Source organism: Lepisosteus oculatus, chromosome 2 (assembly GCF_040954835.1).
Source record: "Lepisosteus oculatus isolate fLepOcu1 chromosome 2, fLepOcu1.hap2, whole genome shotgun sequence".
Lineage (NCBI taxonomy): Eukaryota > Metazoa > Chordata > Actinopteri > Semionotiformes > Lepisosteidae > Lepisosteus > Lepisosteus oculatus.
The window spans coordinates 41,690,647-41,718,201 of NC_090697.1; the positions used below are offsets into that span (position 1 = coordinate 41,690,647).

At 35.1% G+C, this 27,555-nt stretch overlaps 1 protein-coding gene across 6 annotated transcripts in view; it reads left to right on the top strand.

Annotated features, from left to right (window-relative positions):
- The first annotated feature begins 1,403 nt into the window (after positions 1 to 1,403).
- plcb4a (phospholipase C, beta 4a) overlaps positions 1,404 to 27,555 on the top strand; it is a 162,569-nt gene continuing 136,417 nt past the window's right edge. For 4 of the 6 annotated variants that reach the window (XM_015350616.2, XM_015350650.2, XM_015350645.2 and 1 more), the window contains exons 1-2: positions 1,587 to 1,761; positions 10,772 to 10,827. The gene's annotated coding sequence lies outside the window, so the exon portion shown is untranslated. The other 2 variants (XM_015350630.2, XM_015350624.2) reach the window with 2 other exon arrangements.

Here is a 27,555-nt window from a genome sequence, read left to right on the forward strand (position 1 = left end):
TACTAACAAAAGACAAGCCATTGAACAAGACTTTTAGAAAACAGTTTTGTGCAACTGAATTGAACATTCAGTTCAAATCACAGCTGTGACATTTGTATTCATTGTACAGTGGTGAAAAGATGCCAAGTGTTACGCTGTTTCAGTATTACTTCAGTCTCTCAAAGACACAGTTCACACTCATAAAATGAAGCCTGCTTTGACCCAGAAATGACATTTTCTCATAAGATAAAAATCCCCTTGTGGTATTACTTTCAAACTCTTACTCCCCCTAGAAATGTATAATAACTGAATTTAAAATATATTATTTAAGACCTAAGTTATCTAATGTGTAATTTGAAGGAGTACAATTTGTATTACCCTGTAATTTGAGAATCACTTCTATTGCATACCCCATTACACTGTTTTGACTTACTGTATGCGTCTTCTTTGTATTTTTTATCACTATTGTCATTTGACAAGATGACAAAGTATTGTGATAAAAAGGCTTCTGAAAAAAAAGAAAGGCTTTTTTAAAAGAGAATAGCTAATATTCCACTGTAAAACAGGTTAAGATTTACAAAGATTCAGAGACATACAGTATTGGACAGTCTACATGAGCTGTATGGCATACAAGTACACAACTGATTAGCATTTTTGTCAGATGGCTCATTGAAATATTTTAGATACATTTAAACAGAGATGTAAAATGAGGATAATATTTCTATTATCCTTCATAGCCATAGCTCTTTATTCCAATTTCTTCACAACATTGTTATCAAGGAGGTATAATGCACGAATGCATTTTGCATGCTTAAATAGACCAATATCGACTGAAGTTAGCAGTTGGCTAGACTTTCTAACTGAAATCATACTTGACGGTGCAGTTGCTCAGTATGTTTTCTTCCAACTTAAGGACTTAATATTGACAGAAAAGAGGAAATCGCTTATATTCTGAGCATACAGCAGTTGGTCGGTTGTAACGTGACACAGTAGGTATATAATACAAGTAACACTGGAATAGTTTGTTGAATTTATTGGAGATAAACTTTGTGCCGCAGTGAAAGAAAGTTCTAATTCGCCACACAGATACAATTTAGATGCACTACATTACCTATTCACGCACGTCAGCATTAAGGTTGTAAGTTTTTTTTAAGTCATACCTGTACAGTATATGACAGTTTTGTAGGCCGACGACTGTACGAATTCTAAAATCTTTATTATTAGATTCCTGAATGCATACTATATTTGATCGTGGTATACAGTAGATGATGCTTGTTGATATGGTCGGTCTGTTTGGTTGCATTTATATGGCTTCGCTTCTCATAGAACAAAATCCGCTGTCTCGGTAATGGGGAAATGACTGTTCCCGCAGGCACTGATCGTGTGCACGGTGTGCACAATATCCTAGCACACCGCCGTGCATTAGCAGAGACCCACAGAGGGCACGAGCGCGTGCCGCGGCGTTAGAGTCCTGGATTGGCAGCACTGAGCTGTGCTCTCTCCTTCATTAGCTGCAGGGAAAGAAGGATCCCAACGACTCGTTTCAGCTGACAACCTGTCATTCATCTGCGGTGTGCACGCGCTCCCTCGCTAAGGGTTAGTCTCATTCGACCGCATCAAGCCATCCTCCACTGGAGGGAGAAGCAGACAGAAGCAGGCACATTGGGAGGGATAAAGAGAGAGCAGATCAGTTGGAATCAAGAGAGAGAAAATCCCCTGCGCTGCCACAGCAACCATTATTTTTGTAGACCGGATTTAATACGCCCACGACTCCCAGCTGATGTAAGAAAAAATAAATAATTATGTTGTTTTCAGTAGCTAGGATCCTGCTGCAGTCCCGGACGGTGTAGTGCATGCTTTCTGAAAGCGCATGACTCGAGGTTGAAAAAAGGGCCGGTGAAAGGAGAATATACTGTATGTTGGCTGATTAAAAAAGCTCAAGAACCATCAGATCTACAAAGAGGACAGGCTGCAGACGCAGTTGTTATTTGTTTTTAGAAGTGACAGGTAGGGGTATTTTTAAAACCTGGTTTAGTATTTATTATGACAGTTTTACACCGGATATTCGTGTTGAATATGACAGTAGTACTGTAGCTACTCGTGTTTGTGCAGGACACCGTGGCGGTATCTGAAAGCTGGAATTAAAAACAAAACATTAGAACAATTGAGACAGCAGGTCATTTCTTAAATATTTAGGATCTTTGGTACGATGGCGAGAGAAATTGACCGATTTTGTGTATTAAAACTACATATGATATCTTCTTTATAGCAGAAGCTGTTTTATATTACTGGGTGTATTCGGACTCTAGAACAAGTCCATATAACAACAATCTCCGCTTCTGACAGCACAGAATCCCGTGGGATTTCTTTTGTCGTGTGCGGACAAGTTATTCATTTAACCTTTTATGCAATTCGATTTAGGGTCTAGGTCAGCATGTGGCTGAAATGATTAATATCTTTACAATGTTATTTAAGCATATGACTCTTAAATAAGATTTGTACTGCTGTTCAAGTCGTTTAACATTTTTTAAAATGATTCATTCATTTCATGGTGCTAAATAGTTTCATGATTTTTAATTTCAGGCCTGTTAATGATAAACTACTGCTAACATTATAGCTACCCATTGTCCTACAATATTGTCAATAAGGGCAGTAGGAAAGCTAAGATTTCTCTTTATCATTTTGATTATTTTGTTGTTATTATATGTAAGTCATGCTCTTCTAAATGGAACGCGCAAATTTATATATATATATCAAGGTTGCAATTACCTATATGTTCATACTCATCGTTGATTTAAAATATTCATTACAGCTGCACGCAGATACTGTATCACGATGTGCTTGTTAAATACAGTTTTGTACTGCACGTCGTGTTATGTTCTTGATAATTAGGCGAGGTACTGAGAATTACTGTATGAAAATAATTCTTTACAGCAATAGAACATTACGTTACTGAATACACTAATCTTTGTTTTGTGCATATGTCGGTAAGTGTATATAAAATAATGACATTTTTGTTTGAAAAACAACACTATGCACTATTCATAAATTGTTAAGTAATCTGTAGGGTAAAATCATTGAAACAACTGAGTTCAGTTTAGAGTCAGGATCTGTGTCTAAAGGGCAAAAAGGAAGCAAACATACAGTAGTATTAATTGATTTCTATATACAGTATAAGGTTTTCCATTAGCTTCATAAGAATGTTCACCTATTATTCCATTTACAAATCTCACAGGGGGTGTTGGTGTTTTCTTGAAGTAATTAACCACATATGTACTGTTTATGTTCCTCTCTTTTTTATTGCACACATTTAGTGTTGCATGTTTAAGTTTTCTCTGTTACTACTTTGCATAACACTGCAAAAAATGCTTAAGTTTGAAATGACTTAAATCAATGGGATTTTATTTGCTGTTACTGTTTAGTGCAATTTAATATTTCTTCTAGTGTTAAGATTGGTTAGGTGCTGCAGTGATCAATAGGCATACAATTCCATTTGAATAATGATGATAACATTATTAACCATATACTTCTCATTGATTATGATTTTTATGATTAGAATAGTATTCTGCACATTTGTACTGTGGTTTTCTAACTGGCAAAATGTATAGTTTGGGATGTGTATGCACTTCATAAACGTGACTGGTTCCATTCTTTTATTTAAACAGAAGACAAAGCATATATATTATATATTTTCAATAACAAATTAGTCTTTATAACCATAACACATTCACCTAGGATCTGCACATACTGTATCAGAAGAGTGTGGCAAGACTGAGACAAGATGCTGTCTTGATTAATAAGAAATAATTTATTTCCATCTCAAATCTTGGTGTTTTTAAGCACATATATTTTGATTAATAATATAAGATTTCTATCTTATATAAATAACTTTACATTGAAGAGGAATATATAAAAATGGAAAATATGATCTGTTGTAATTGTTTATAATTTCAAGGTCATTTGAGATATTTGAGAGATTTAAGTCCATTTGAGTTCATGAGTGGCAACATAAAATCAAAATGAAAATATTTAACTTCTAACAACATATAGTATGTAGTAATCAGGATAGACAGTAACACTTTTGGAAAAAAAAAATCAAAATTCTTATTTGATTTAGAAGCTGATTAACATGTCATCATTTCTGTATGTGTATTTTATTCTTATAGGTCTCCAAAGGAAGATTGTCCAGTTTTAGAGTGACTAAAAACATAATCGAATAGGGAACAAATCTGAAATTAATTAAACATCAATGATATTAAATGTGATAGATACTCTTACTGTAGGTCCACAAATAATTATAGATTTTAAAAGAGAATAGTGTGTACGTTTATGAAATTGTTATATCTGGTACATTCTTTATATACAGTATACTTTTAAAGGTTTACTGTTAAGTACAGTGCTGTTTATTAAATTTGCATGCTCATAACAGTAATTATTTCTAAACCTCTGGGACAAAAATAATATGACATAATAACATAATCCTCCAGAAAGGTCTTCTATTTACAGTGTTCGGCTGCTCTGATGTCTTACCTGAAAAAGTATTTAATTCAAAACATCTTCAGAATATTGCTAGTGTAAAGTGAATTAGCTTTAATAATCATATATTTCAATCACTTTAACCATGGAAAAAAGTCCTTTATTAATTTCATATTAATACTACTGCAGGCCATTACAGATATAGGCCTAAACAAAAATGAACATGCTTTTTAATTTTTGAAGCTTTTGGAATGAAAATTAAATCTACTTTAAAGACCTATAAATGTCAATATTTATGTGTGTATTGTTCATGGTGGTGCAGTGATTGTTATTGCTGCCTTTCAGTGCTGGGGTCCTGAGTTCAATTCTGTACCTGGGTGCTCTCTGCATGGAGTTTACAGTATATGTTCTCCCCTGTGTTCACATGGGTTGCTCTGGTTTCCTCTCACAGTCAAAGTGTATTCTGGTAGATGAATTTGGCTTCAGGGAAAATGGGTCCTGTTGTCAGTCTATATCCTCCCCTGGATAGGCGTCATGTCCAGGGTGTAATCCTCCTTGTGCCCACTGTTTGTCGTGATAGGCTCCGGCTGCCTCATGACTCTGAAGTGGATGAAGTGGTTAGGGAATGGTAACTTCTTAGATAATTTTTGTGTATGTCCTAAAACTGAATTCACCTGAGAGTGGAATGAAATTGTTTATATACTGTATTTAAGTGTGCCATCAAGGAATTTAGAATGTTCTGTCTGTCCCTTAGTTTGCTTAGTTGTTTCTGTTATGCCATTTGTACAGTAGGAAGAATATTGTGTGATCAACCCACAAAATACTGGTTGTGTACTGTAGCATTTTTTTGGCTATAGTGTGTATGTTGAGGCTGCCTTCTTGGGGAAGAGAAAACAAAGACAGCTGCAAGATGCTTAATAGACATGAATCACTCAGCTGCAATCTCAAGAGTCTTTTTTAAAGGAGAGAGATCACTGGTTATTAACTCTAATGAGACCAAAGGAGAATTGACGATAAGGACAGGGACTAATTAATGCATCTACTGTATGTAGTTGTCAAACTGCCTTTTTTTCTACATTTTTGTGTAGTTTTCCTTTAAGCAGAAAAAAGCTGCAGTTCGTATAGTAATTCAATCTACTAGATACAGTAGCGAAGCTTTGCAGTTTTACCATTCTCTTACTGACAGTTTGTTCATTTTTCTTAATTGAGATCAAAGTGTCATTGTAAAGGTTCAGTAAGTCACAATTCCTATCAACTCTCTATGATTTTAATTTGAATTAATGTTTTAATTGTATTTAATTTCTTAGATTAATTATCCTATATTTTTTCTTATTAGTAAATATAATTTTAATGTTCCTGTTTATATCAATGTATACAATCTGCTCTTTTAGAAAATGGCAGTGTTCCAGAATATTCTTAAAAGCCTTAGATTTGTAATGCAAATCGTGTTGTGTTCTACAATGTGATTTACCCATATTTTCCTAGTAACCTGTGACTGGTAGCTAATTTTTCAGTGATTATGCTTAGGAGTGAAAAATGACAATTTTGGGTGGAAAAATCTGACCTTTATATTGTAATTTTAATAATACTTGCTTGAAGGAAATGCAAATAAAAAAATATATATATACTTGCAATAAGAAAAAGAACAGATGTATCTTTTACCAAAGTCCTGTTTTTTTCTGAACTTTCAGGTTTAAATTTAAGGTTGATGTTCTTCACAAGCTTACTTTTGCGTATTTAAAAAGTTTGATCTCACCCATATTTCTGTAGCATTAAACAAGTACAAACACTTCCTTTGGATGCATAGGCCTAGCTCATCTCTACTCCAAAAAAATTGTAATACATTTTTTTACATTGGGTTTGATTGGAACAGCCGGGATAGATTACCTAGACCCAGATAATAACAGTCATGTTTATGATGGACTTGAAGCCATAATCCTCAGATGGTGAGTCGATGGCCTTAACTTCTGTTCTTCACAGACAGTGCTTTTGAAATCAGTGGAAATATACTGTATTTGCTGTGTACCTCACTCTTTTATATTGTAAGTATATTTATATACTGTAAACGCATAACCTTTGTATCTACATTTCAAAATGTCCTTTAGCAACCCCCAACACCATTTAGCTCAATAACAAACAAGATAAACAGAAACCACAAATCTCAATTATTGCTTAAACTTTGATCAGACAAAGAATTTCTATTTAATAGTCTTTATTTAAAACTCATTGTATGTTCACTGACCTCTTAGATCTTCCCTGTATTTGAGGTGTGACTTCAAGTGTAATATGATCTGTGGAAATTTAGAAAATGTATTTTCTTCGTTTTTCTAAAGGCTTTAGAAAAAACACAAAATAAGGTATTTTAGATACAGATCTCTACTTTTACTCCTTGCTGATCTAAACAGGATTAGTATTTTTATGACAGGAGTATGTCCATGCTACTTTTTAAAGATTGTTGCTAGTTTTTTAGACTTAAAACAATGCACCAGTTCTGTTGCTTATTAGACTGTAGTGTCTTGACTATCTAGAAAAAAGTAATAATGCCAGAATAGCATAATGATCAAATTAATAACATCATCAACGACTTGCTTCGGCTTGGAGCCAGAGCTGAAATTTCACATCTTGGATTAGTGTCAGCCTTCATAATTGCCAGTGGGGGCCCACACATAACCTGTACTGTACATCATAGCCAACCTGAACTAGACTAGTAGAAAACTGTTACAAGATGCCATTTCAGCACATCTTTCCTCCTTTTTCTTGAGAAATTACTATTATGGGCACTCAACTTGCATTGTTAGAAGAATATGCTTGATGTATAGATGTATAAATATCTTTGCCTTTGAAAATAAACTAAAATTACTAAAATACTGACAATTCTTCTTGAAACATCTGTATAAATCAGTGCTTAGTATTTAGCATTTGTTTTAGAATTGTTATCATTTAGTGCTGAATCCTAATTCTAAACTTATTAGTAATCTGTTATTGGATATTACAGTTTTATTATTCAGTTCTGTTGGTTTTAGTTCCAATGAAAGATAACATACAAATATTTACAGTATCAATGTGCGATTGAACAACTGAGCTGGATAATACCTTTGTTTTTTGCCAAACTAAAACAAACTCATATTGTTTCACTGATTCTGATCTTCTGGTATGAGATTTGTTGCCAAAATGAAATCATCCCTTGGAGAAGAAGAGGAGTTTTGATGATGATGATGATGATGATAATAATAATAATATTCTAGATGCCAACTGGAGTTCTGCATGGAGTTCTTATTATTATGCATGTTTCTCTTCAGTGGTAGAAAAAACACATTATTTCTCACTCAGGTTTTGATCTACTGTTCTTTAGGAACCTTCTCCCCATTCTTGTCTGTTACCATTCTTCTAAGCTGGATAAATGATACGGTGTTTATGGGTTTTGGTAGAAGCATTTTTGAATATTTTTACGTTTATATTTAATCTGTTCCCCAAATTATTGTTCTGTTTATTTAATTTTCTTCCTGGAGCTATGTAACAAACAGCTGTTCAACATCTACACACATTTCTAACAATTACTTATTTGCCCTTTCCTGTCTAGTTTCCATCTTGCACGCTCCATTGAAACTACTCTGCTGTCACTGACTCCACTTGTTGTTAAGAGACATTGCTGATCATAACATAATTCTGTCCTTGCAGTCTGAACTTGATATTTCAGGCTTTGTACTTGACTTTTTAACTGTTATTGTATTTTCGGCACCTTCTTTTACCTTCTGCAGGTATTCCACATTAAACTGTTTTGGGATCCCTTCTTATTTTGTCTTATTCAGACTCTTTTTCTTCTGTTATTTACTTGCATGGTTTCTATTTCCAATCATTTGTTGATGGATATACAGATTTTCTTTACTTCTTTCCCATGTCTTTCGAAATCTGACCACCCTTTTCATATTTCTCTAATTCTTTTTTGTTCTTATAGAATCCTGTCTCCCTTCACCACTGGCACAAAGCTTTAAGTTACCACTGATCTCACCCTTTACGATCCACATCATATATTTTCCTTTAACATTCTGCTTGATAAATGAATAATAATTTTAAAGCAGATACAGTACATCTTTAAAAATCCAAATTTAAAGGCACTGCATAAAGTAATATTCATTTGTGCTGCAAAGGACTAGTTTAATTTAAAACAATCAATGGGTACATGTCTGTTAGAAACCACATATCTAGAGTTGTTTTCAGATTGAAGGAAGTAACTGCAGGGACAGGGAACACTAGCTTCCCTTTTGCAGAGTTAATGTTGAGAGAGCTTTAATTTATGACACCCAGTCAACTCAAGTGCTGTGTTTTCCAAGCACAATCACTGTGCAGTGGTAGTGATCACTTCAAATGTTGAATTGAATGAGAGTGTGATGGTGAAGGACTCCAGCATGATCTTTATTGCTGTGCTTGGAACACAGTGTTGTAGGACTCTGTAGGTGGGAGAAAGAGTTTCATTAATATATTAACTAAATAATAACAATGATGAAATTCAGTAGTTGAATATGAAATTAATTGTTTTTTTATATTCATTACTAAAATATAATTTAAAATTTTAATTTTAAATTTGTTCATTTGGGTTCGTTGATATGTTTCTCATATACTGTGTATTTCAGTTTCCTGAGGAATTGTAACTTTAGTCAGCAAATACGCAAACCAGATTAGATTAAACATTCTAGGGTTTTAATGGTATGGATTTAACTATGGATTACACAGAGTTTAAAAAAGTATCTTTGTATCTTTATTTACTTTTGTATAAATACACAAGGCCTTCCCTTCTTGATGTTTGTTATCTTTCTTATGTTTTAATGTTAAAATCCATTAAACACATACTTATTATTAGCAGCAAAGATGATTGTAAATGTATGGTTGCTTACCTAGAGCAACCTGCTGACAATTGCTGTACTCAAGGATATGAAAAAGAGCAAAACAATTCTGATAGCTTCAATATACTGTATAAGTAACTGGGGAATTTATTGATCTATTTTTTAGCTAGTAGTATTTAGTATTATTATTTGTAGAACACGGTCTGTTTATGGCTTTATATCTATATTCTTTAATGTTGTTATGCTTACTTTTAATGGGTGGGTTTTGTTTTTTTACTTTAAGAGTTGTTTGTCCATACAGCATGCTGCATTAATCTGAATTTGCGCTGTACTACATAGGCAAGGTACTATGAGAGGTCTCATTTCCTTTTCATATTCCTTCATTTTTTTTACTGCACTTATTAATTATTTTTTTTATTAATGTAACTAATTTACTACGTCATTATTGCTCACTAAGTTAGATCTCTTGTTGTTTTCAAAAGGCTGTGCTTGCTAAAATGCACAGCACAACGCCATTTATGGTTATGTGGTTACGTCCTTGTCTTCCTATATTGTGAGTAATAAAAGTTAGTAGTAGTTTTAGTTCTAAATTGGGCAACAAAGTGGTGGATAAACATTAAACGTTCTTATAGTCTTTATTTTCTTTTTCTTACCATATATAATTTTATGTTTTTAGCATAAATATGAATGCCCTAAACCCAGAGCTCTGTACTATTTGTTGTCCATGTTAGGTTATATTTATCTCAGCTGGTGTTTGAAAATACTGTCATTTCATGTACTCTTTCTTTGGCGTAAAAAACGGCTACAGTTCTATCTGGTTCTCCTTTATGTTAATAAAGCCAAGTATGAAAAGACGTGTATAATAAATAACCTCTTGCCATATACAGCAGCCATATCACCCTGCAGCTCACAACTGGCAGCCCACTGAAGCTAAGTAGGTGTGAGCCTGGTCAGTACCTGGATGGAGACCTCCTGGGAAAAACTAAGGTTGCTGCTGGAAGAGGTGTTAATGGAGCCAGAAGTTCACCATGCGGCCTATGAGGGTTTTAATGCCCCAGTATAGTGATGGGGACACTTTACTTTAAAAAGGCGATGACCTTCAGATGAGATGTAAAACCGAGGTCCTGACTTTCTGTGGTCATTAAAAATCCCAGGGCGTTTCTTGAAAAGAGTAGGGGTGTAACACTGGCATCCTGGCCAAATTTCCCACTCTGTTCTCCTCCCCACTAATAGCTCATGTATGGTAAGCATTCTGGGTCACTATGGCTGCCGTCACATCATCCAGGTGGATGCTGCACATTGGTGGTGGTGGAGGGGAGTCCCCATTACCTGTAAAGCACTTTGAGTGGAGTATCTGGAAAAGCTAAGCAGTTATATACTATAGTTATAAGAAACCTCCCTTTATCTGGTTCTTCATCATGGAAAATAAAAATGTATTGTAAAACATTTATTTATATGCTTCTTTTTTGTTTTAGGAAAAAGAAATATTTTCTGCTGGGAAAATGTCCAAAATATAATCCGTGTTGATGTGGTAAGTAAAAGAACATTTTATGTCTTCATTTAATGACATCATTTATGGTGGTTATCGGAATGAGACTACCTACTGTATTTAAGACAGCTTAACTAAAAGGAGAGCAGGAAACAGGTTGCATTATGAGTATTTTGAAAGACATTCAATACATTTGTTATAATGTTTATTGGAACTTTATGCATATACAGTACGTTGACAGGCACTAACCTTCATCAGTCTACTGTTTAGTCAGAATCCTGTTTTTTTAGAAGATGTAATTATTATGTTATATTCTTTGAAAACTACTGAAGTTAGTGTGAAAGAATTAATAAAGCACTTCACCAAAAATCCATATCCAGGCATTGACCCAGATTTCTAAAATGACAGCAACCAATAACAAGAACTGACTTGGATATATAGGAAATGTATATAAACAGTCAGTATCAACAGTTTCAAAGCTGTTTCTTTTACCATATACACCATTACCATTCATCTACTATATGTTACAAGCTTCAGGTTTTTTTATTGTTGATTTGTTATTGTTGACTATTAATATTTATACAACACTATGGATTAATTCAGAATTGAATGCAATGTGTGACTTAGAAGAAAAGGGGGCATTGACAGATTAAACAAAATATAAAGTTATTTGTAAACTCATCTGCTTTTACCTAAAGTAACTAGACTATTGCATAATGCTTCTTATAAAATGTTCAGTGGGAAAAAGACTGAACTACTCTTTTTTAAATTTTTGCTTTCTGGTCACGAAGTATTATGTATGTACTACAGTGTGTAATAGGGAAGCATTCCTTTTAAAACGATCTTGAGTGACATACACATTCCAGTTACATTATGAAAATTTACACCAGTTGTTCTTATCTTGGAACCAAGGGGCCAAATGGTTTTTGGACCTCTAAACAAAAGCAGAATTTTTCATCACAGGACTAGTACTCGGGTACTGTACCTCTCATTAATAGATTTTCCAAAAAAAAAGTTTACAGTTGAAAAGCTGATTTTCACTTTCAGCTTTTCAAGCCGAATGGTTTTTAATAATTGTGTAGTTGACTGGTTTATATTACAGTGGGTCCCTCGGCAGTGACATGTTGAAAAGGGTTCTTCTAACCAGAATAGGTTGGTTTACACAAATCCCTGATATACACAATCAGAGCAGATCACATTCGTCCTGACTTGCAAAACATGCTGATTTTCACATAAATATTTTATTGTTTGTAGCAAAATAAAATATTTGTATGTTTTATATCTTCTTAAGCTTTTAGGAATCTTTTCTGTGCATTTGATTCTTGTTCACATGTGGTGATAATCACATAAAAAATTAGATTCATGAAGGACAGATGTTTCAGAGCTTTGTGGTCTAGATGTCTTTGGTTTGACTGTGGGTCAGGTCACTAGATTGCACTGTTTTGTGCTGCTAGAGTACATTTGGTGTTAATCAGCCATAGCCCTCTTTAATCCTGGGACAACGGCAACTCCTGTGATATTAGTAAGAGACAACCAGTTCCCACTGCATAACTTGCACCTTATTAGGTGACGAATGAGCTCTGCAGGTGGGTGTGTCTGATGAGTATTTCTTGCATATTTCTCACTTCTCACTCATTTTCTGAGGAGTCACTGCCAAAGAGCCTTAAAAAACTGGTTATTCCAGGCAATGGAAATGCTTGGAACAATGTTTTTTTTAATAATGTAACAAAACAAATTGCACAATATGTTAAACTGCACAACTACTTGGAAAAAATAGTTGGTACTGCATCTCTTTTTACTGATTGGTGTGATATTTTCCAATTCCTGTCGTCAAATAAGAATGTATAATATACAGTATGTCAGAGTAATCTATTATAGTAAACAGGCAATCCCTGTTGTTTTCTCTGTTTTACACATTCCGATTGAGACTTTCTTTACATTATCAGGAACTCAAACTTAATTCTAAAATGAACATGAGTACTGACCTAAAAAAATACCCCTGAAAATCTGAATTTGGGTAAGAAAATCCTTAAGTAGGTTAGGTTGAACTTTCAGGAGATTAGAATGGGTAAAACAAAAACAAAGGTTTGGTAGTTTTGGCCCACATAGCCTGAGACTTCAGTGCTGTGCCACAAACAGCATGCAGTCTAACTGCAGTTCATTATACTGAATGGTTCTTTGTTCATCTTCCAAATAAAGTAAAAGAACATGTTTCAGAAACAGTGATTCAGCAGATAGACATTGATTTGTATTGTTTCCTGGTTTATTGAAAATGAGAAACCAAATGTGTTTAAGGTACAGCACTTTTCCAATTAATGTCTAGCTGTACAAAAAAGTTTGAATGGTGTGATATACACCAGAAACTGCTAAACCAATGTTTAAAAAATATGGACTGTTTTCTTATTTTGTGTGACATAGTGAGTCTATACCAGTATAATTGTAGTCTTTGACAGTTCACCTACTCTCACTAATGTTCTGGCTGCTTGATATTCATAAAATCACGCTGTAATCATTTTATAGAGACAAAAATATTATACCCAAGCAGAAATATGATTTAAAAACTGTATAAACTGTATATGTACTATATACTGTATATGGTCCTGTCATTTGATCTTTTTTCTCTATTTTGATTTTATTTTTAAGGATATAGTTTTATTCAGTAACTTTAAAAAAAATATGAATGCATTCCTAAAATAAGTCGGATGTATAAATAAATACAAATATGTAAATTAAAGTCAAACTTTTTAGATGTGTTTGATTAAATATTATTTGATCATGTGAATTTACTAAGACTAACAAAGCTTGATGTACAGAAAAATATCTTAAAGCTGATAATGAAGTAATGGCACTTGTGCAAGAAGCTCTTTATTTCCCACATTTGTTCACTCACTATTTACAATAAATGTCAGTATTTTGTAACTATCAGCAGCATACGTCCCCTGTTTCTTAAAGGAATTGCTTCACTGTGCATGTCAGATGTCTTTCGTCACACTTTAAATTCTCAAATAGTGGTGAACCAATTCTAACAATAAAATAGAAGCCGTGAATGCAGACCTACTTTAGTTCTACATTGTGTTTTCGATAACAGGCTAATCTTGACAATTATAATTTCAGTTAATGGTTTTATGGATACATACTGTATATGCAGGTAGACAAGTACAAGTACACATGGATATATATATTATCCAACTATCTGCTTTATCCAATACAGGGTTGTGTGGGAGCTGAAGCCATTCCCAAGGTGGGGTACACCCTGGATGGTATGCCAGTGCAACACAGGGGACTTACAAACACAGACACACACATGTACACACTCACACCAGGACCCATTTTCATAGAAACCAGTTAACCTACCAATATGTCTGTGAGCTGTGGGAGACAACAGGCAAACACAGGGGAGAACATACAAATTCCACACAGATAGCACCCCAGGTTCATAATGAAACACAGTGCCTCAGCACAGGAAGACAGAAATGCTAACCACTGTGCCACCCTGGATATATACAGTATTATATGTGTATAAAATTTATGTTGAAAGGGAAAAAAAAAAGCATAATTATTTGCTCTCCTCTGTTAGGTTTTATTTACCTGTTCCAGAGTACGTAATACTATATCTGTTGGATGAAAAAAAGCTTTCATCACCACACAAACAAAATGACAAAAATAATTTAATGCGTTTTAGTTACTGTAAATATTTAAGATACTTAAAGTGGTGGCCTTTGTGATATACGGTACTAATGTCTGTTGGACATAAACTGCAAAACAGAAGGTCTATGTAATATATTTTTTCCCTAGAAAGACAACTAAATCTGATATTTTTGGTCAGATTTCCACAGGAGGTGTAAAGATCAGTTGTATTGCTTGTTTCAAATATCAAACCAGGAAAATCTGCAGCTTTGTTACAACACGTAGATCTGTCTTAGAAAATCTTAATGTACTGTATGTGATAGGGTGTGGTTGACACTAGTTATCCTGACTATGTTTAATGAGGCTGGATTTCACAATGTTTCTATGATTTGGTGGGTTTAATGTACTTTGTAATGCAGTATTGACAGAAAACAACAATATGAACCAGAAAAAAAAAGTTGAAAGAGTATTAAATTCAGGGTTTGTTTGATAGAACAAATTTAATCATGGCTTCAAAATTGTTAACAAGGGAGAGAATAAGGTTGTCGTACAAATTCCATACACACACATTGCCTAGTAATAATTTGTTATTTTGCAGGGTTAAGGAAAAATTATTCTTTACTTTTACGGTTTATAAGTGATGTTATGTAAAGAGCTGGAATTACATTGCCATAAGAGCAGATTTTAATCATTAAATATACATACAGTACTGTAAATGAAGTTCAAATTAAATGACCTTCTGTGTTTTGTAATTATCACTTTTGCGGGTTTGTAGTTGAAGCTATTTATAGAAGTTTGCAGTGTGCCCTGGTTTCTTGTTTGGCAAACTTGAATGTTTTTATGCAACATGGCCATTGCCAGCAGATTTCTGCAAGCTCTGTGTGCATCATGTAATATTATATCAGTCCTTCTTTTACAGTCTTGCAGGTGATGAAACAAGTAAAATTTAAATGAAGGTGGTTTCTAACGCCATTTATAGTCAAATAAAAGTAATTATGGCTCATACCGAGTTAAAATGTGACTCACCTCCCCTTTCTGCCCACTGGTTTAGTGTTGAGCATTTGTTTTATCTCGCCTTTATCTTCAGTTAAAAAGGAAATCAGCAGGTTGCTCTAGGTAAGTACTGTAAATAGATCTGCTTAATGCTTCCAAGTTTTTTGGATGGATGCCAGAAAAGGGAGGCCCTTGAATATTTTTCGTGTTTAGCAACATCGGTCAAATATTTGTAGTTTAAGAAAACATGCCCACTCCTGGATGCTTTTTATAATTTTGTGTATATGCATATTTTGAGCTATGGTATTAATTATAGATTTGGTGTACAGCAGCTATTAGGAGTAGAAAATCTAATGATTATTTTTAGAAGAAATGCGTAGCCTAAAAATGTAATGGTGCAAAGCAAACTTATTATTATCTGCCCTTTCTAATTCTGTCATCCCCACAGGAAACACATCTTTTTTGTCTTCACATTTTACAATTCCATGCCACAGTCACTGGTGGGACATATACTTCTGAAAATAATTTATGGTTCTAATTAAACTTTTGACCTCTGCCTTATAATGCACACTGTGACCTTCTTAGATTTTTTAAACATTTATTTTGCATTTCTTCAACAATAAAAATAATTGAATAATAATAAGCATTTTAAGAAAAATAGCAAATTGTTGCAGTGGAATAGAAGGGAGATACTTAACTATAGTGCTGAGGCTCATCTAATACTTTCAAGAGTTATCTGAAGATTAATGATATAGAGATGTTTATTCAGTTTCTTATGTTCCTGGGGCCAACCTAAAACTGGTGAAAAAGACGCTTTGTAGCACAAGCAAAGCAAACAAATCTAGACCCTCAGGCAGGGCAGAGTTTCCTTCAGTCCGATTATTGTGACACATGACTGCTCTTAAGATCAGATGACTGCATTCGCATTAGAAATGTACAGACCTTTTTGGTATGCTCCTGATTTGTCTTGAATGTTTGAAGAAAGGGAGTTATTTAAGCAGTAGAAACAAACAAGAACAAAACAAAATAGGTTTCATTAAACTATATTCCTAATTTCTGAGGAGTAGATAAGGTAAAACCTTCATGAAAAAATGAAAATATGTAAAAAATTACTGTTTAAAAATATTTTATTTAAAAAGTTTGACTTTTTACCAATATATTAAATAACACAAAAGGCTAAATATTCAATTAAGAGCTTAAGCGTTTTCCTGCAGACTTGTCTAGAATTTGAATCTCAAATGCCAAAATATGAAAGCAGTCATTTATATACAGTAGTGTAAAAGTAAAACTGTGTTGTGGTTATCATTAACGCTTAGAGGTGTTTTAAGTAAATCATACATGCTACACTAATGATATGAGGAGGACATATATATGGGTGGGTACTGCTCTTCAGTAATAATAATTAATAATTCCTTACATTTACATATAATTTTTCTGAATACTCCACTCAAAGCACCTTACAGATAAGCGGGACCACCAATGTAATGTAATGTAAAGGCCAATGGGAAATTTGGCCAGGACACTGGAATAACACCCCTACTCTTTTCAAGAAACGCCCTGTGATTTTTAATGACCACAGAGAGTCAGGACCTCGGTTTTACATCTCATGCAAAAGACAGCGCCTTTTTACAGTACAGTATCCCTGTCACTATGCTGGGATAACAAGACTCACATAGGCTGCAGGGTCAGGGCCCCTTACAGGCCCCACTAACACCTCTTCCAGCAGCAGTCTTAGCTTTCCCAGAGGGCCTCCTATCCAGGTACTGACCAGGTTCACCCCTGCTCAGCTTCAGTAGGTTACCAGATGTGAGTAGCAGGGTGATATAGCTGCGTCATCCTGCTTCATTCAACTTCAGTGTTGGATGAAGTTAGCCTCCCCCTATGTATATATTACTTTGGGATTGTTTGGGATGAAAAGCAGTGTACCAAAGTAGGGAAAATTACCATTACTCGGATGCTCAGATGCTTGCTAATAATATGACATGCTAAATGTTTATTAAAAAGATTGATATCACTGAATTCTCTTTTAATATGATTTGCACAAAATCACAAAATATACTTTATTCACAAAATATAATTTTCAAGTACATTCAAGTTTTCATACTGGACCCCCTGAGCATTCAACCCTAATCCTCTTGTCCCATCTTCCATCATTTTCCACTCCTGGAAAATCTCCAGAGTTCTGTTTATTAAGACATCATTCTCACATGTTCTTTGCTTGAACTCCTTAACCAGCATTGTGCTTCATATTCCTACACCCTCTCTCCATCAGATCTGAAGAAGGTCCCACTGCTGAAGCATTATGCTCTTTCTTCCTACTTTTCAGCTTGGAACTAACATTTGCCTGTCCCTATCCAGCCCCAATTATTTTTACGCTTATATGTAAAGTTGAAACCCCAAGCTGCCTTGAAAAGGTGTCTGCACAATCCTCGTATGCTCTAGACTGTTCCAGGGCCAAAAAAGCCTTTAATACAACCATGTGTTCTGTGTTTAGTTCTGAATCATTGAACATTTACTCTGGAGTGTTAAACAATCCCTTAGTAACAAGGAGTATATTCTCTGTGTACAGATTATGAGTAATGAGCCTAAAATACTGTGGAGAAAAAAATGATGTTTGCAATACATTGAAAAACATTATTAGCATGACTTAACACATTAAAAGACATCTAACATCATTTTCTTTTTTACAATTTTTTTTTAAATTCCTGAAATTCACTTTTCATATCACAGATTCAGATGTCAGTTTGAGTTTTCATTCTCTTTGGAGAATTCACTTGCTTGCTTCAAGTACTTGTATCTTAGTTGCAGCATTAATTGATATATTGAAATATATTATTCAAATATATAGTATTTGAAAAAAAACCCCAAAACATAGCATTAAAGTTGACCACCAGTGATTGTAAATAAAATAACTTCAATAACAGAAACAGTAAGTTTTGGCTGAATATTTTTTTTTCATCTTAATGGGGTTCCCACACTGTACTCACAAATATGTGACTCATTCATAGGTAATGAAATCATATTTTGGTTACTTCCAGTATATAAAACCAGTAATCTGATAAGCAACAGTTTAGGTCTTTGTAATAGTGCCCTAGACCCCATTACCTTTCTGCTAATGGGATTTGCTAATTAGGTAGTTCTAAGGCAGATGGTACAATATGCAGATCTTGTCAGTATGAAATTAGACAGAGACCCCCCAGACCTCATTTCTCTTTTGCTCGTTAAATGGCAGTAGGATATAGGTCTCAGAGGGAGAAGACAGATTTTCTTGTTCCAGGAAATACAGTATATAATTCTCAACCTAATGAGTATTAACAGGATAAAGATGGACAAACATGTGGCTTTGGAATTGTTGTATTTTTCAAATTCCACCTTCCAAATGTAGACTACAGACTGAATAAATGAATTGTACAGTATGTAAGCCAAATGCAAATATGAAGTACCTTTCGTCACTGACATTGGATTATTGATTTCTATTGGTCAGTTACTACCAAGTGAAAGGCATTGATTTACAATTCCAAATGTAAATTGTTTCTAAGCATTTTTAGTTTTAGCAACAAATTTAGTTATTAATGTTATATCAATTTATTGAATTATGAATTAGAAAAAAAGCTCCATTACTGTTACAACATGACAGTTTATCTGCCTATTATATCTGTTACAGATTTTGTAAAATGTTGTAAAAGGTTGCACAAAATGATTACTGAAAAAAGTCTTCAATGAATATTATTAGATTCCTTTGTCTTTCAATGTCAGTTGTTTGGTATTTAAGATGTAGAATCAGGTCTGTGGTGTAATTCTAGATTTGGGTGGTACCCGCCAAACCTTTGCCAGGTAATGCACTTTTGTATAACAGCTGATCCTAGGGTGGGACACTTTTCTATTCCAGTATTACCTTTTGTTGTTTTTCTTTTTTGTTTTTTGTTTACCAGTATTTACCATGAAAGACAAATTAATTGTCACAGAGAGGGTTAGTATTGATACAAGTGGGGTGGGTATGAAAATGGAGAAAATAAGGAAATAAGCCAAGCTGATAAATCAATAATTAAAATATATAATTATAACCCCCAACAAAAGATTTTGCCAAGAATATACTGTACCTAAATGTGATTTGTATAGTTAGAGGCACATTCATTCTTTGTTCTGTGGCATAGCTTGGTAAAAAGAATAAGAATTCAGGCATACTTGGTTAAACAAATATTTTTTAACCATGACAATCCACATGTTAAAACACACACAATAAAAATACAACATACGTGTTACGCTATGTACAAATTTACAGTAAGGCGATCCAGAGGCCTATGTCCTAACCAACCAGAAAATCACCAGACTATTACCAAGTATTCAACTTTTAAATTGTGCCTACAAATGACAAAAGAAGAGATATGCTGCATTCTAAACTAAACAGAATACAAACTTTGGTTAAATGTCTCTCTCTGCAAACCCAGAAGTTACCAGATGAATGAGAACCTATCTACTGTACCTACTCCAAAAAATGCACACACAAACCTGGAAAGGCCATTTTTTATGAATTGATTCTTTACACAGAAAATCAGAGTTCCCTAAAAAACACAGAAAAGAAAGTTCCCTTGACAAAGTTCAAATCCTTAACTCCAGTCTGATCTTTCCAATTGATCTACAGTAGAACAAGTAATAGGTTTATTCCATGCTGAAAAGAGAAGAAAGAAAACACAATGTTGCGGCCGTGGAGCCTTCTTCAGGTGCTGTTGCAGCTATCCACCTGAACTACAGTAGAACAAGCTGTGCTCACCTCCAGTATCTTTTCTTGTGGTCTTGCCTGTTGTCTTTTCCTGCTTCACCATCCTCGTATATGGTGTCTTTCTGGACTGTTGATTGACACTTAATCATTTACCCAGAAGTTAATTAGCTAATTAGGTGTTAATTAGATGTTTCTCTTAGAAAAATATTTTGTTTAAATATGTCATGCTTTGACACAAGATCACAGCACCTAGGTTGGCACTTGGGATAGTTAAAAGACATCAATAATATGTGTTTAAACATGCAAAAAATAAATAAAATATATAAGATGAGCTTAATGAACCACGGGGTGGAGATAATTTATGAATTTACATGAGCAGTGCACATACAGTGTAGAATTCATAATCAATCCTGAGAGCAAAAATTATGTGGGTTGTAGCATAATTTCTTTATGAATACTGAATGGGTTTGTGAATTTTAATTTTTAAAAGTTCAGTGTTTGAGAAAATCTTCCATTTTATCATAATTTAACCTGTGATCACCTGCTTGTAGATTTCCTACTGTAAAAAATTATTTTTAGAGAGAAAGGATTCTAGAAGGCAACCTAAGGGATAGGATAGGATCGAATCCTGTATGAACAACGATGTGCTGCTCATTCTGGAAAATCAGGGAGCTCAATGGAGATAATATTCCAGCTACTTACCAGGTTTAGAGCACAGAAGCTACCTACTCTGCTACCAGGACAGAAATGGGGCCTACAGCTATTGAGGAAACTGTTCTTCATCTTATCTCTCTTTCAGCTTTGTTATACTATATATTTCAATATACAAATTGCTAAATACCATGAATTCGGCAACATGTTTAAGCAATAATTCACCGCAACGTACTAAAATGAAACGCATATTTTCTCTGTTCTTTGCCTGATTTTAATGGTATGCATGTAAAAAAAGCTTGAGGGGAAAACACTACAACTCTTTTTTTGATGATGTAGATGCCACAGACTCTATTTTGATTTTTCATACTGAACCTTGAATTAATATTATTGGACTTGAATCTGATTATACAGTATTTAATATATGAAAAGTCAGAAATATATTTAAATACTGAGGTTGGTCTCAAGTGCTGTACAGTATATGCCAGGCAACATCAGATTTCTTTGATCTGAAGGATCAAACAGCATTTGATTGAGCTTGTCTCCCCCAAAAAAACGAAATTCTTTTTAGATAATTTTTATTAAATGAACATGCTTCATTTAATAATTAATTATAATGCCTGACAGGAAACACTGCTGAAAGATCAATGGACTGGAATGGTGGGGGTTAAAAATGTATGATGTACTGTATTTGTTATAAAGAGTTTGTTTTCTGTGGATTTTGTTTTATTGGAACATACTAATTGGTCTCTTTATAAAAATGTGACTTGTAAGTGAATATATCCATTATCTTAAAGCCTTCAAACACACCAAAAAATAGGAAACAAATATGCTGTATAACAGGAAAAAATGCAAACTGGATAATGTTGCAATAATTCATACAATGTCACATAGCTTTCTTAATAGCATTGAATAGAGAAAAGGCATAGTTGTCAAAATGTTTAGGCCTCAAAACACGAGGGTTACATTTATTCACATGCCAGTAGTTTGTAACAGTTAACAGTTTCTAAATCCTCCTCTGTCATGAATTATACTGACAAGTTGTATCCTTCAGTGGGCTGTGAGGTTTTGGAACTTCTGAGGGGGAATTTTGACCATTCCTAAAGACAGAATTCCTCTAGGTCGTTTAGACTCTTTCATACTCTTTAGTTTCCATTTATGAACTGCCTTTTTGAGTTTAAACCACAAATAGACTGAAGATTGAGATGGCCAGTTGAGAATATGTATTTTGTGTGCAGTTAGCCATTTCTTTGTCTATTTGGATGCAGTTTTTTACGCTGAAATGTAAATTTTTGGACTATTTGACAGAGTAAATCAGGTGTGTGGCCAAAATATTGGAGTTCATGATTCCTTTTATCTTAACAAGAATTACAGGACTCATAGACTCAATACAAACCCAAAATATACTAGATACCTTACGTGTTGAAATTAGAAATGGAGCTGAAACAGATGTAATCATTTGGTACTTTAGGTCAGAAACAAATGTTTAGAAAACATTGAAATAACGCTTTTCCCAAGTATCATTTCTGCCCTAAAACACTGCCATGCCATTAAAAACAGTCTACATTTTGCGGGAATACTAACCATAACCCTAGCTAAGGGTTTGGCTAGGTTAGGGTTAGGGTTCAGACATTTGTCAAAGACATTTCATGATCTTCCACTCATTTGATTGGAAAATATGCTTCTCTGAATCAAAATACATACATGGTATGCTCAAAAAGTAATGATGGAAGGAACTGTTGTTAGTTAACTTTGGGATTTTATTAGTCATCTGATTGCTCAAGGAAAACATTTAGAGATCCAGACATACTGTACCCATAGTCATCTCCAGGCCTGAAATATTTGCTTTGAGTTAGGATCTTAAATAGTGTGACAATATTCTTGCCATATGTATGATTTCCTGGTAAATATTTCTCTGAAGCAAAAAGTCAAAAAGAAGAGAGATGTGTTAGTTGCTATGTAACATGATTCCATTTAACACCTCTGATTGCTAGGATTGTTGTGCACAATCCATATTAATTAAATATATTCAGTTTTGTGCATACTGTTTGATAATCATAGTACTGCTAGTCAGCTGTGTAAAATTACTTGTGAAAACAAATAACTACAGTATATGTCAGATGTTGTTTTGAAGAATTTTCAGACGGCAAGAAGATTTGATTTAAAGTTCAAGGATGCCCTGACCTCTTTATATAAAACCTGTTTTGTGATTTTTTTTTTAAGATTAAGAAATATCTGTGGCCAATATTAACTGCACTAAGAGTAGATAGGAGGCCCTTTGCTTTCTTTCTTACAGTATATGGGGATGAAACATCCAGGACTTGGTCTTCAGCTTTCTCAAGAACTGTTTTTCATCTGTACTATAATTTATAATTCATACGAGTCCAGCTCCACTATAAAATCTATTTATTAATCTCTTGCAAGGTCAGAACCCTGCTTTGTACTTGTTATTTAGCTTCAGATCATCTTCAGGGAAGATTTATTTGGAACTTGAAACAACTGATTGTTTATTCTTTCAATCCTTGCCAAGGCTTGCATCTAGGCAACTTAGCACAGCTCTTGCTTGAGGTACCTGTGTTCTAGATGAAAGGTTTACCTTAGTTGTGATGTCAGTGCAGTGTGGTGCTTTACATTTGAAAATGTTAGAGCTAGCCGTAGTGAGTTTAGCCTTAGTTCTGCTGGGCTTTGCTGTTATAAATTAGAACTTGGCTGCAAAAAGTGGGTATGTGGTTATCATGGTAAAACAGGATTGGATGTTTGGAATCAGTATCTTTGACTGTCAGTATCAAAAGTGGCTCTGACTGTGCTTGGTTAGGAACTGACAAATATAGAAGTCCTTGTCATTCTGTGCAGCATTAGCCTTCCATAGTTAGGAACCCAAAAGGGTGTATGAGCATGGGTGGTACTGTGCATGTTCCGTTTGTATTAGGCTTCACTTGTCCTTTTTTAAACATTAGTACATAAGAATATAAGAAGATTGGCAAACAAGGAGAGGCCATTCGGCCCATCTAACTTGTTTATTTTATCTTAAGCAAAATGGATCTCAGGATCTCCTACCGCCAGTTCTTGAAAAAAGTGATGATATCGGCATTGAGAGCAAGGTTGTTATAGCTTCTTCCAGATTCTTTTCTGCCTTGAAAAGAAGCAGATGGCTTGGCACAGCATGTCTCAGGGAATGCATGGATATGCAGTAGTGGTTTTACTCTAGTCCATAATAGAGATTAAAAAAAAGAAGAGAAAATCTTTTTATAGGAAATTATTCAATATATACAGTGCCTTGCGAAAGTATTCGGCCCCCTTGAACTTTTCAACCTTTTGCCACATTTCAGGCTTCAAACATAAAGATATAAATTTTTTATTTTATGTGAAGAATCACCAACAAGTGGGACACAATTGTGAAGTGGAACGAAATCTATTGGATTTTTGAAACTTTTTTAACTAATAAAAAAATGAAAAGTGGGGCGTGCAAAATTATTCAGCCCCCTTGCGTTAATACTTTGTAGAGCCACCTTTTGCTGCGATTACAGCTGCAAGTCGCTTGGGGTATGTCTCTATCAGTTTTGCACATCGAGAGACTGAAATTCTTGCCCATTCTTCCTTGCAAAACAGCTCGAGCTCAGTGAGGTTAGATGGAGAGCGTTTGTGAACAGCAGTTTTCAGCTCTTTCCACAGATTCTCGATTGGATTCAGGTCTGGACTTTGACTTGGCCATTCAAACACCTGGATACGTTTATTTGTGAACCATTCCTTTGTAAATTTTGCTGTTTGTTTGGGATCATTGTCTTGTTGGAAGATAAATCTCCGTCCCAGTTTCAGGTCTTTTGCAGACTCCAACAGGTTTTCATCCAGAATGGTCCTGTATTTGGCGGCATCCATCTTCCCCTCAATTTTAACCATCTTCCCTGTCCCTGCTGAAGAAAAGCAGGCCCAAACCATGATGCTGCCACCACCATGTTTGACAGTGGGGATGGTGTGTTGAGGGTGATGAGCTGTGTTGCTTTTACGCCAAACATATCGTTTTGCATTGTGGCCAAAAAGTTCGATTTTGGTTTCATCCGACCAGAGCACCTTCTTCCACATGTTTGGGGTGTCTCCCAGGTGGCTTGTGGCAAACTTTAGACGAGACTTTTTATGGATATCTTTGAGAAATGGCTTTCTTCTTGCCACTCTTCCATAAAGGCCAGATTTGTGCAGTGTAAGACTGATTGTTGTCCTATGGACAGACTCTCCCACCTCAGCTGTAGTTCTCTGCAGTTCATCCAGAGTGATCATGGGTCTCTTGGCTGCATCTCTAATCAGTCTTCTCCTTGTCTGAGCTGAAAGTTTAGAGGGACGGCCAGGTCTTGGTAGATTTGCAGTGGTCTGATACTCCTTCCATTTCAAGATGATCGCTTGCACAGTGCTCCTTGGGATGTTTGAAGCTTGGGAAATCTTTTTGTATCCAAATCCGGCTTTAAACTTCTCCACAACAGTATTACGGACCTGCCTGGTGTGTTCCTTGGTCTTCATGATGCTCTCTGCGCTTTCAACAGAACCTTGAGACTATCACAGAGCAGGTGCATTTATACAGAGACTTGATTACACACAGGTGGATTCTATTTATCACCATCAGTCATTTAGGACAACATTGGATCATTCAGAGATCCTCGCTGAACTTCTGGAGTGAGTTTGCTGCACTGAAAGTAAAGGGGCCGAATAATTTTGCACGCCCCACTTTTCATTTTTTTATTAGTTAAAAAAGTTTCAAAAATCCAATAGATTTCGTTCCACTTCACAATTGTGTCCCACTTGTTGGTGATTCTTCACATAAAATAAAAAATTTATATCTTTATGTTTGAAGCCTGAAATGTGGCAAAAGGTTGAAAAGTTCAAGGGGGCCGAATACTTTCGCAAGGCACTGTATACAGTAATTGTAAAATATACTTTACAATTAAATTTGACTTTTGATTAATACAAATACAGAAAACTGATATTTTATCAGTTGATTATATATTCCTTGCAGTAGGGAGAAAGGCATGACATGTTATAGTTTTGATATTCAAGTTAGAAGAACTTTTTTTCATTCAGTTTGTGATGTTTATGTTAATGCCACTTCTTTTTGTGAGGGGTACAACCATTTGTCCGAACAAGGAGCATGGAAACTTTTTAAAGGAAGACAATTGCATAATTTGACTTCATTATTCTCTTTATGTTTGGCCTAAAGTCTAAATAATTTGCTGCCAGTAAAGAATTTTCACATTAAATTGAAAGGATTGAGGTCAAAGGACCTAACCAATGTGGCCCACTAGTGCAAGTGTAAGGAAAAAAGGAAAACAACCTTTTCACTGGTTAGGAAATGGTGTCTTGAGTCAGAAAGATTTATAACCTTGTTTTAATATGTTCCCATTGGTATTTGAAAAGATTATATAATATGTATTATATTTGCATGCTGAACTTTTCATACAGTGTGTACTATTTTCTTTTGATGCCTTTGGGCCAGAAAACCTGAGATCGTGCAATGTAGCTGAGCCCAAGAAGAAATATTCCTTGGTATATTTGTATTGGGTATGGTATAATGGTATATTGGTTTTCAAATGGAAGTCTGTTGTGCTAGTCTGTTGTATCTAAATAATGACATCACAACAAGATATTGTGTTGTTATGTTGTTGAAAATACTATCACTTTCAATTACTGCTTTTCCAATTCCGGTTGCATGGAGCCTATCATGGGAAGCATTGGTTGCAAGTCTGGATACACATACTGTGCACCCTGGACAGGAGCCAGTCCAGTGCAGGGCATACACAAACACCAACACGTACACACTTACACTAGAGGCCATTTTACAGAGCCACTTAACCTACCAGTATGTCTCTGGGCTGTGAGAAGAACTCCCGGTGCACCCAGATAGAAACCAGTGGGAGCACAGGGAGTAACATGGAATTTCCAAGGGCCCCAGCACTGCGGGTCAGCAGTGCTATCATAAAAACATTTATGTTAATGTACCTAGAATTCCATACTATAAGTACATACTGTACTGAGGCAGATGTTCATGAGGAAATATTATTGTTTCCAAACTATGCTGCAGTAACACTTTAATAATAATAATAATAATAATAATAATAAAAATAATAATAATAATAATAATAATAATTTCTTACACTTATATAGGGCTTTTCTGGACACTCCACTCACAGAGTTTTACAGGTAATGGGGACTCCCCTCCACCACCACCAATGTGCAGCTGTAACGAACAGTTCTTTCCGGACCCTATGCGGACAACACAGTCTGACGGAGTGGGGAAACACTAGGGAAACGTCATGCAGGAAAACGGGGCTGAAGACAGGGGGGCGTGTCCAAGGTGCGCTGGTGCACGGGGGAGGTGTGGCCGAGGCAAACAATCCGAGAGATTAGTCCTTTGGGAATATCCAAAACACAAGGGTAAGTCCAAAACCAAAAGATCCATCAGAACAAGAATTAAAAACCACGAAGGCCGGGTCGGAACCGGCGGACGGGGAACAGGAACGGCAACAGAGGTTAAAACCTTAACGGGACCAGGCGCTTCCAGGCGCTTCCAGGTCCCGGACTCGCACGATATGAAAATCAGCGTCAGCGCCTGGCTTTTAAGGTGGGTGACAGCAGCATCCACCTGGATGATGCAACGGCAGCCATAGTGCTCCTGAACGCTCATCACACATCTGCTTCAGTGCTTCAGTAGCAAATAATTTGCATTGGTATTTACCCATGAAAGTTACTTAATTCTTTCAAAGCCAATTGATATACTGTAAAAGCTAATGTTTTCA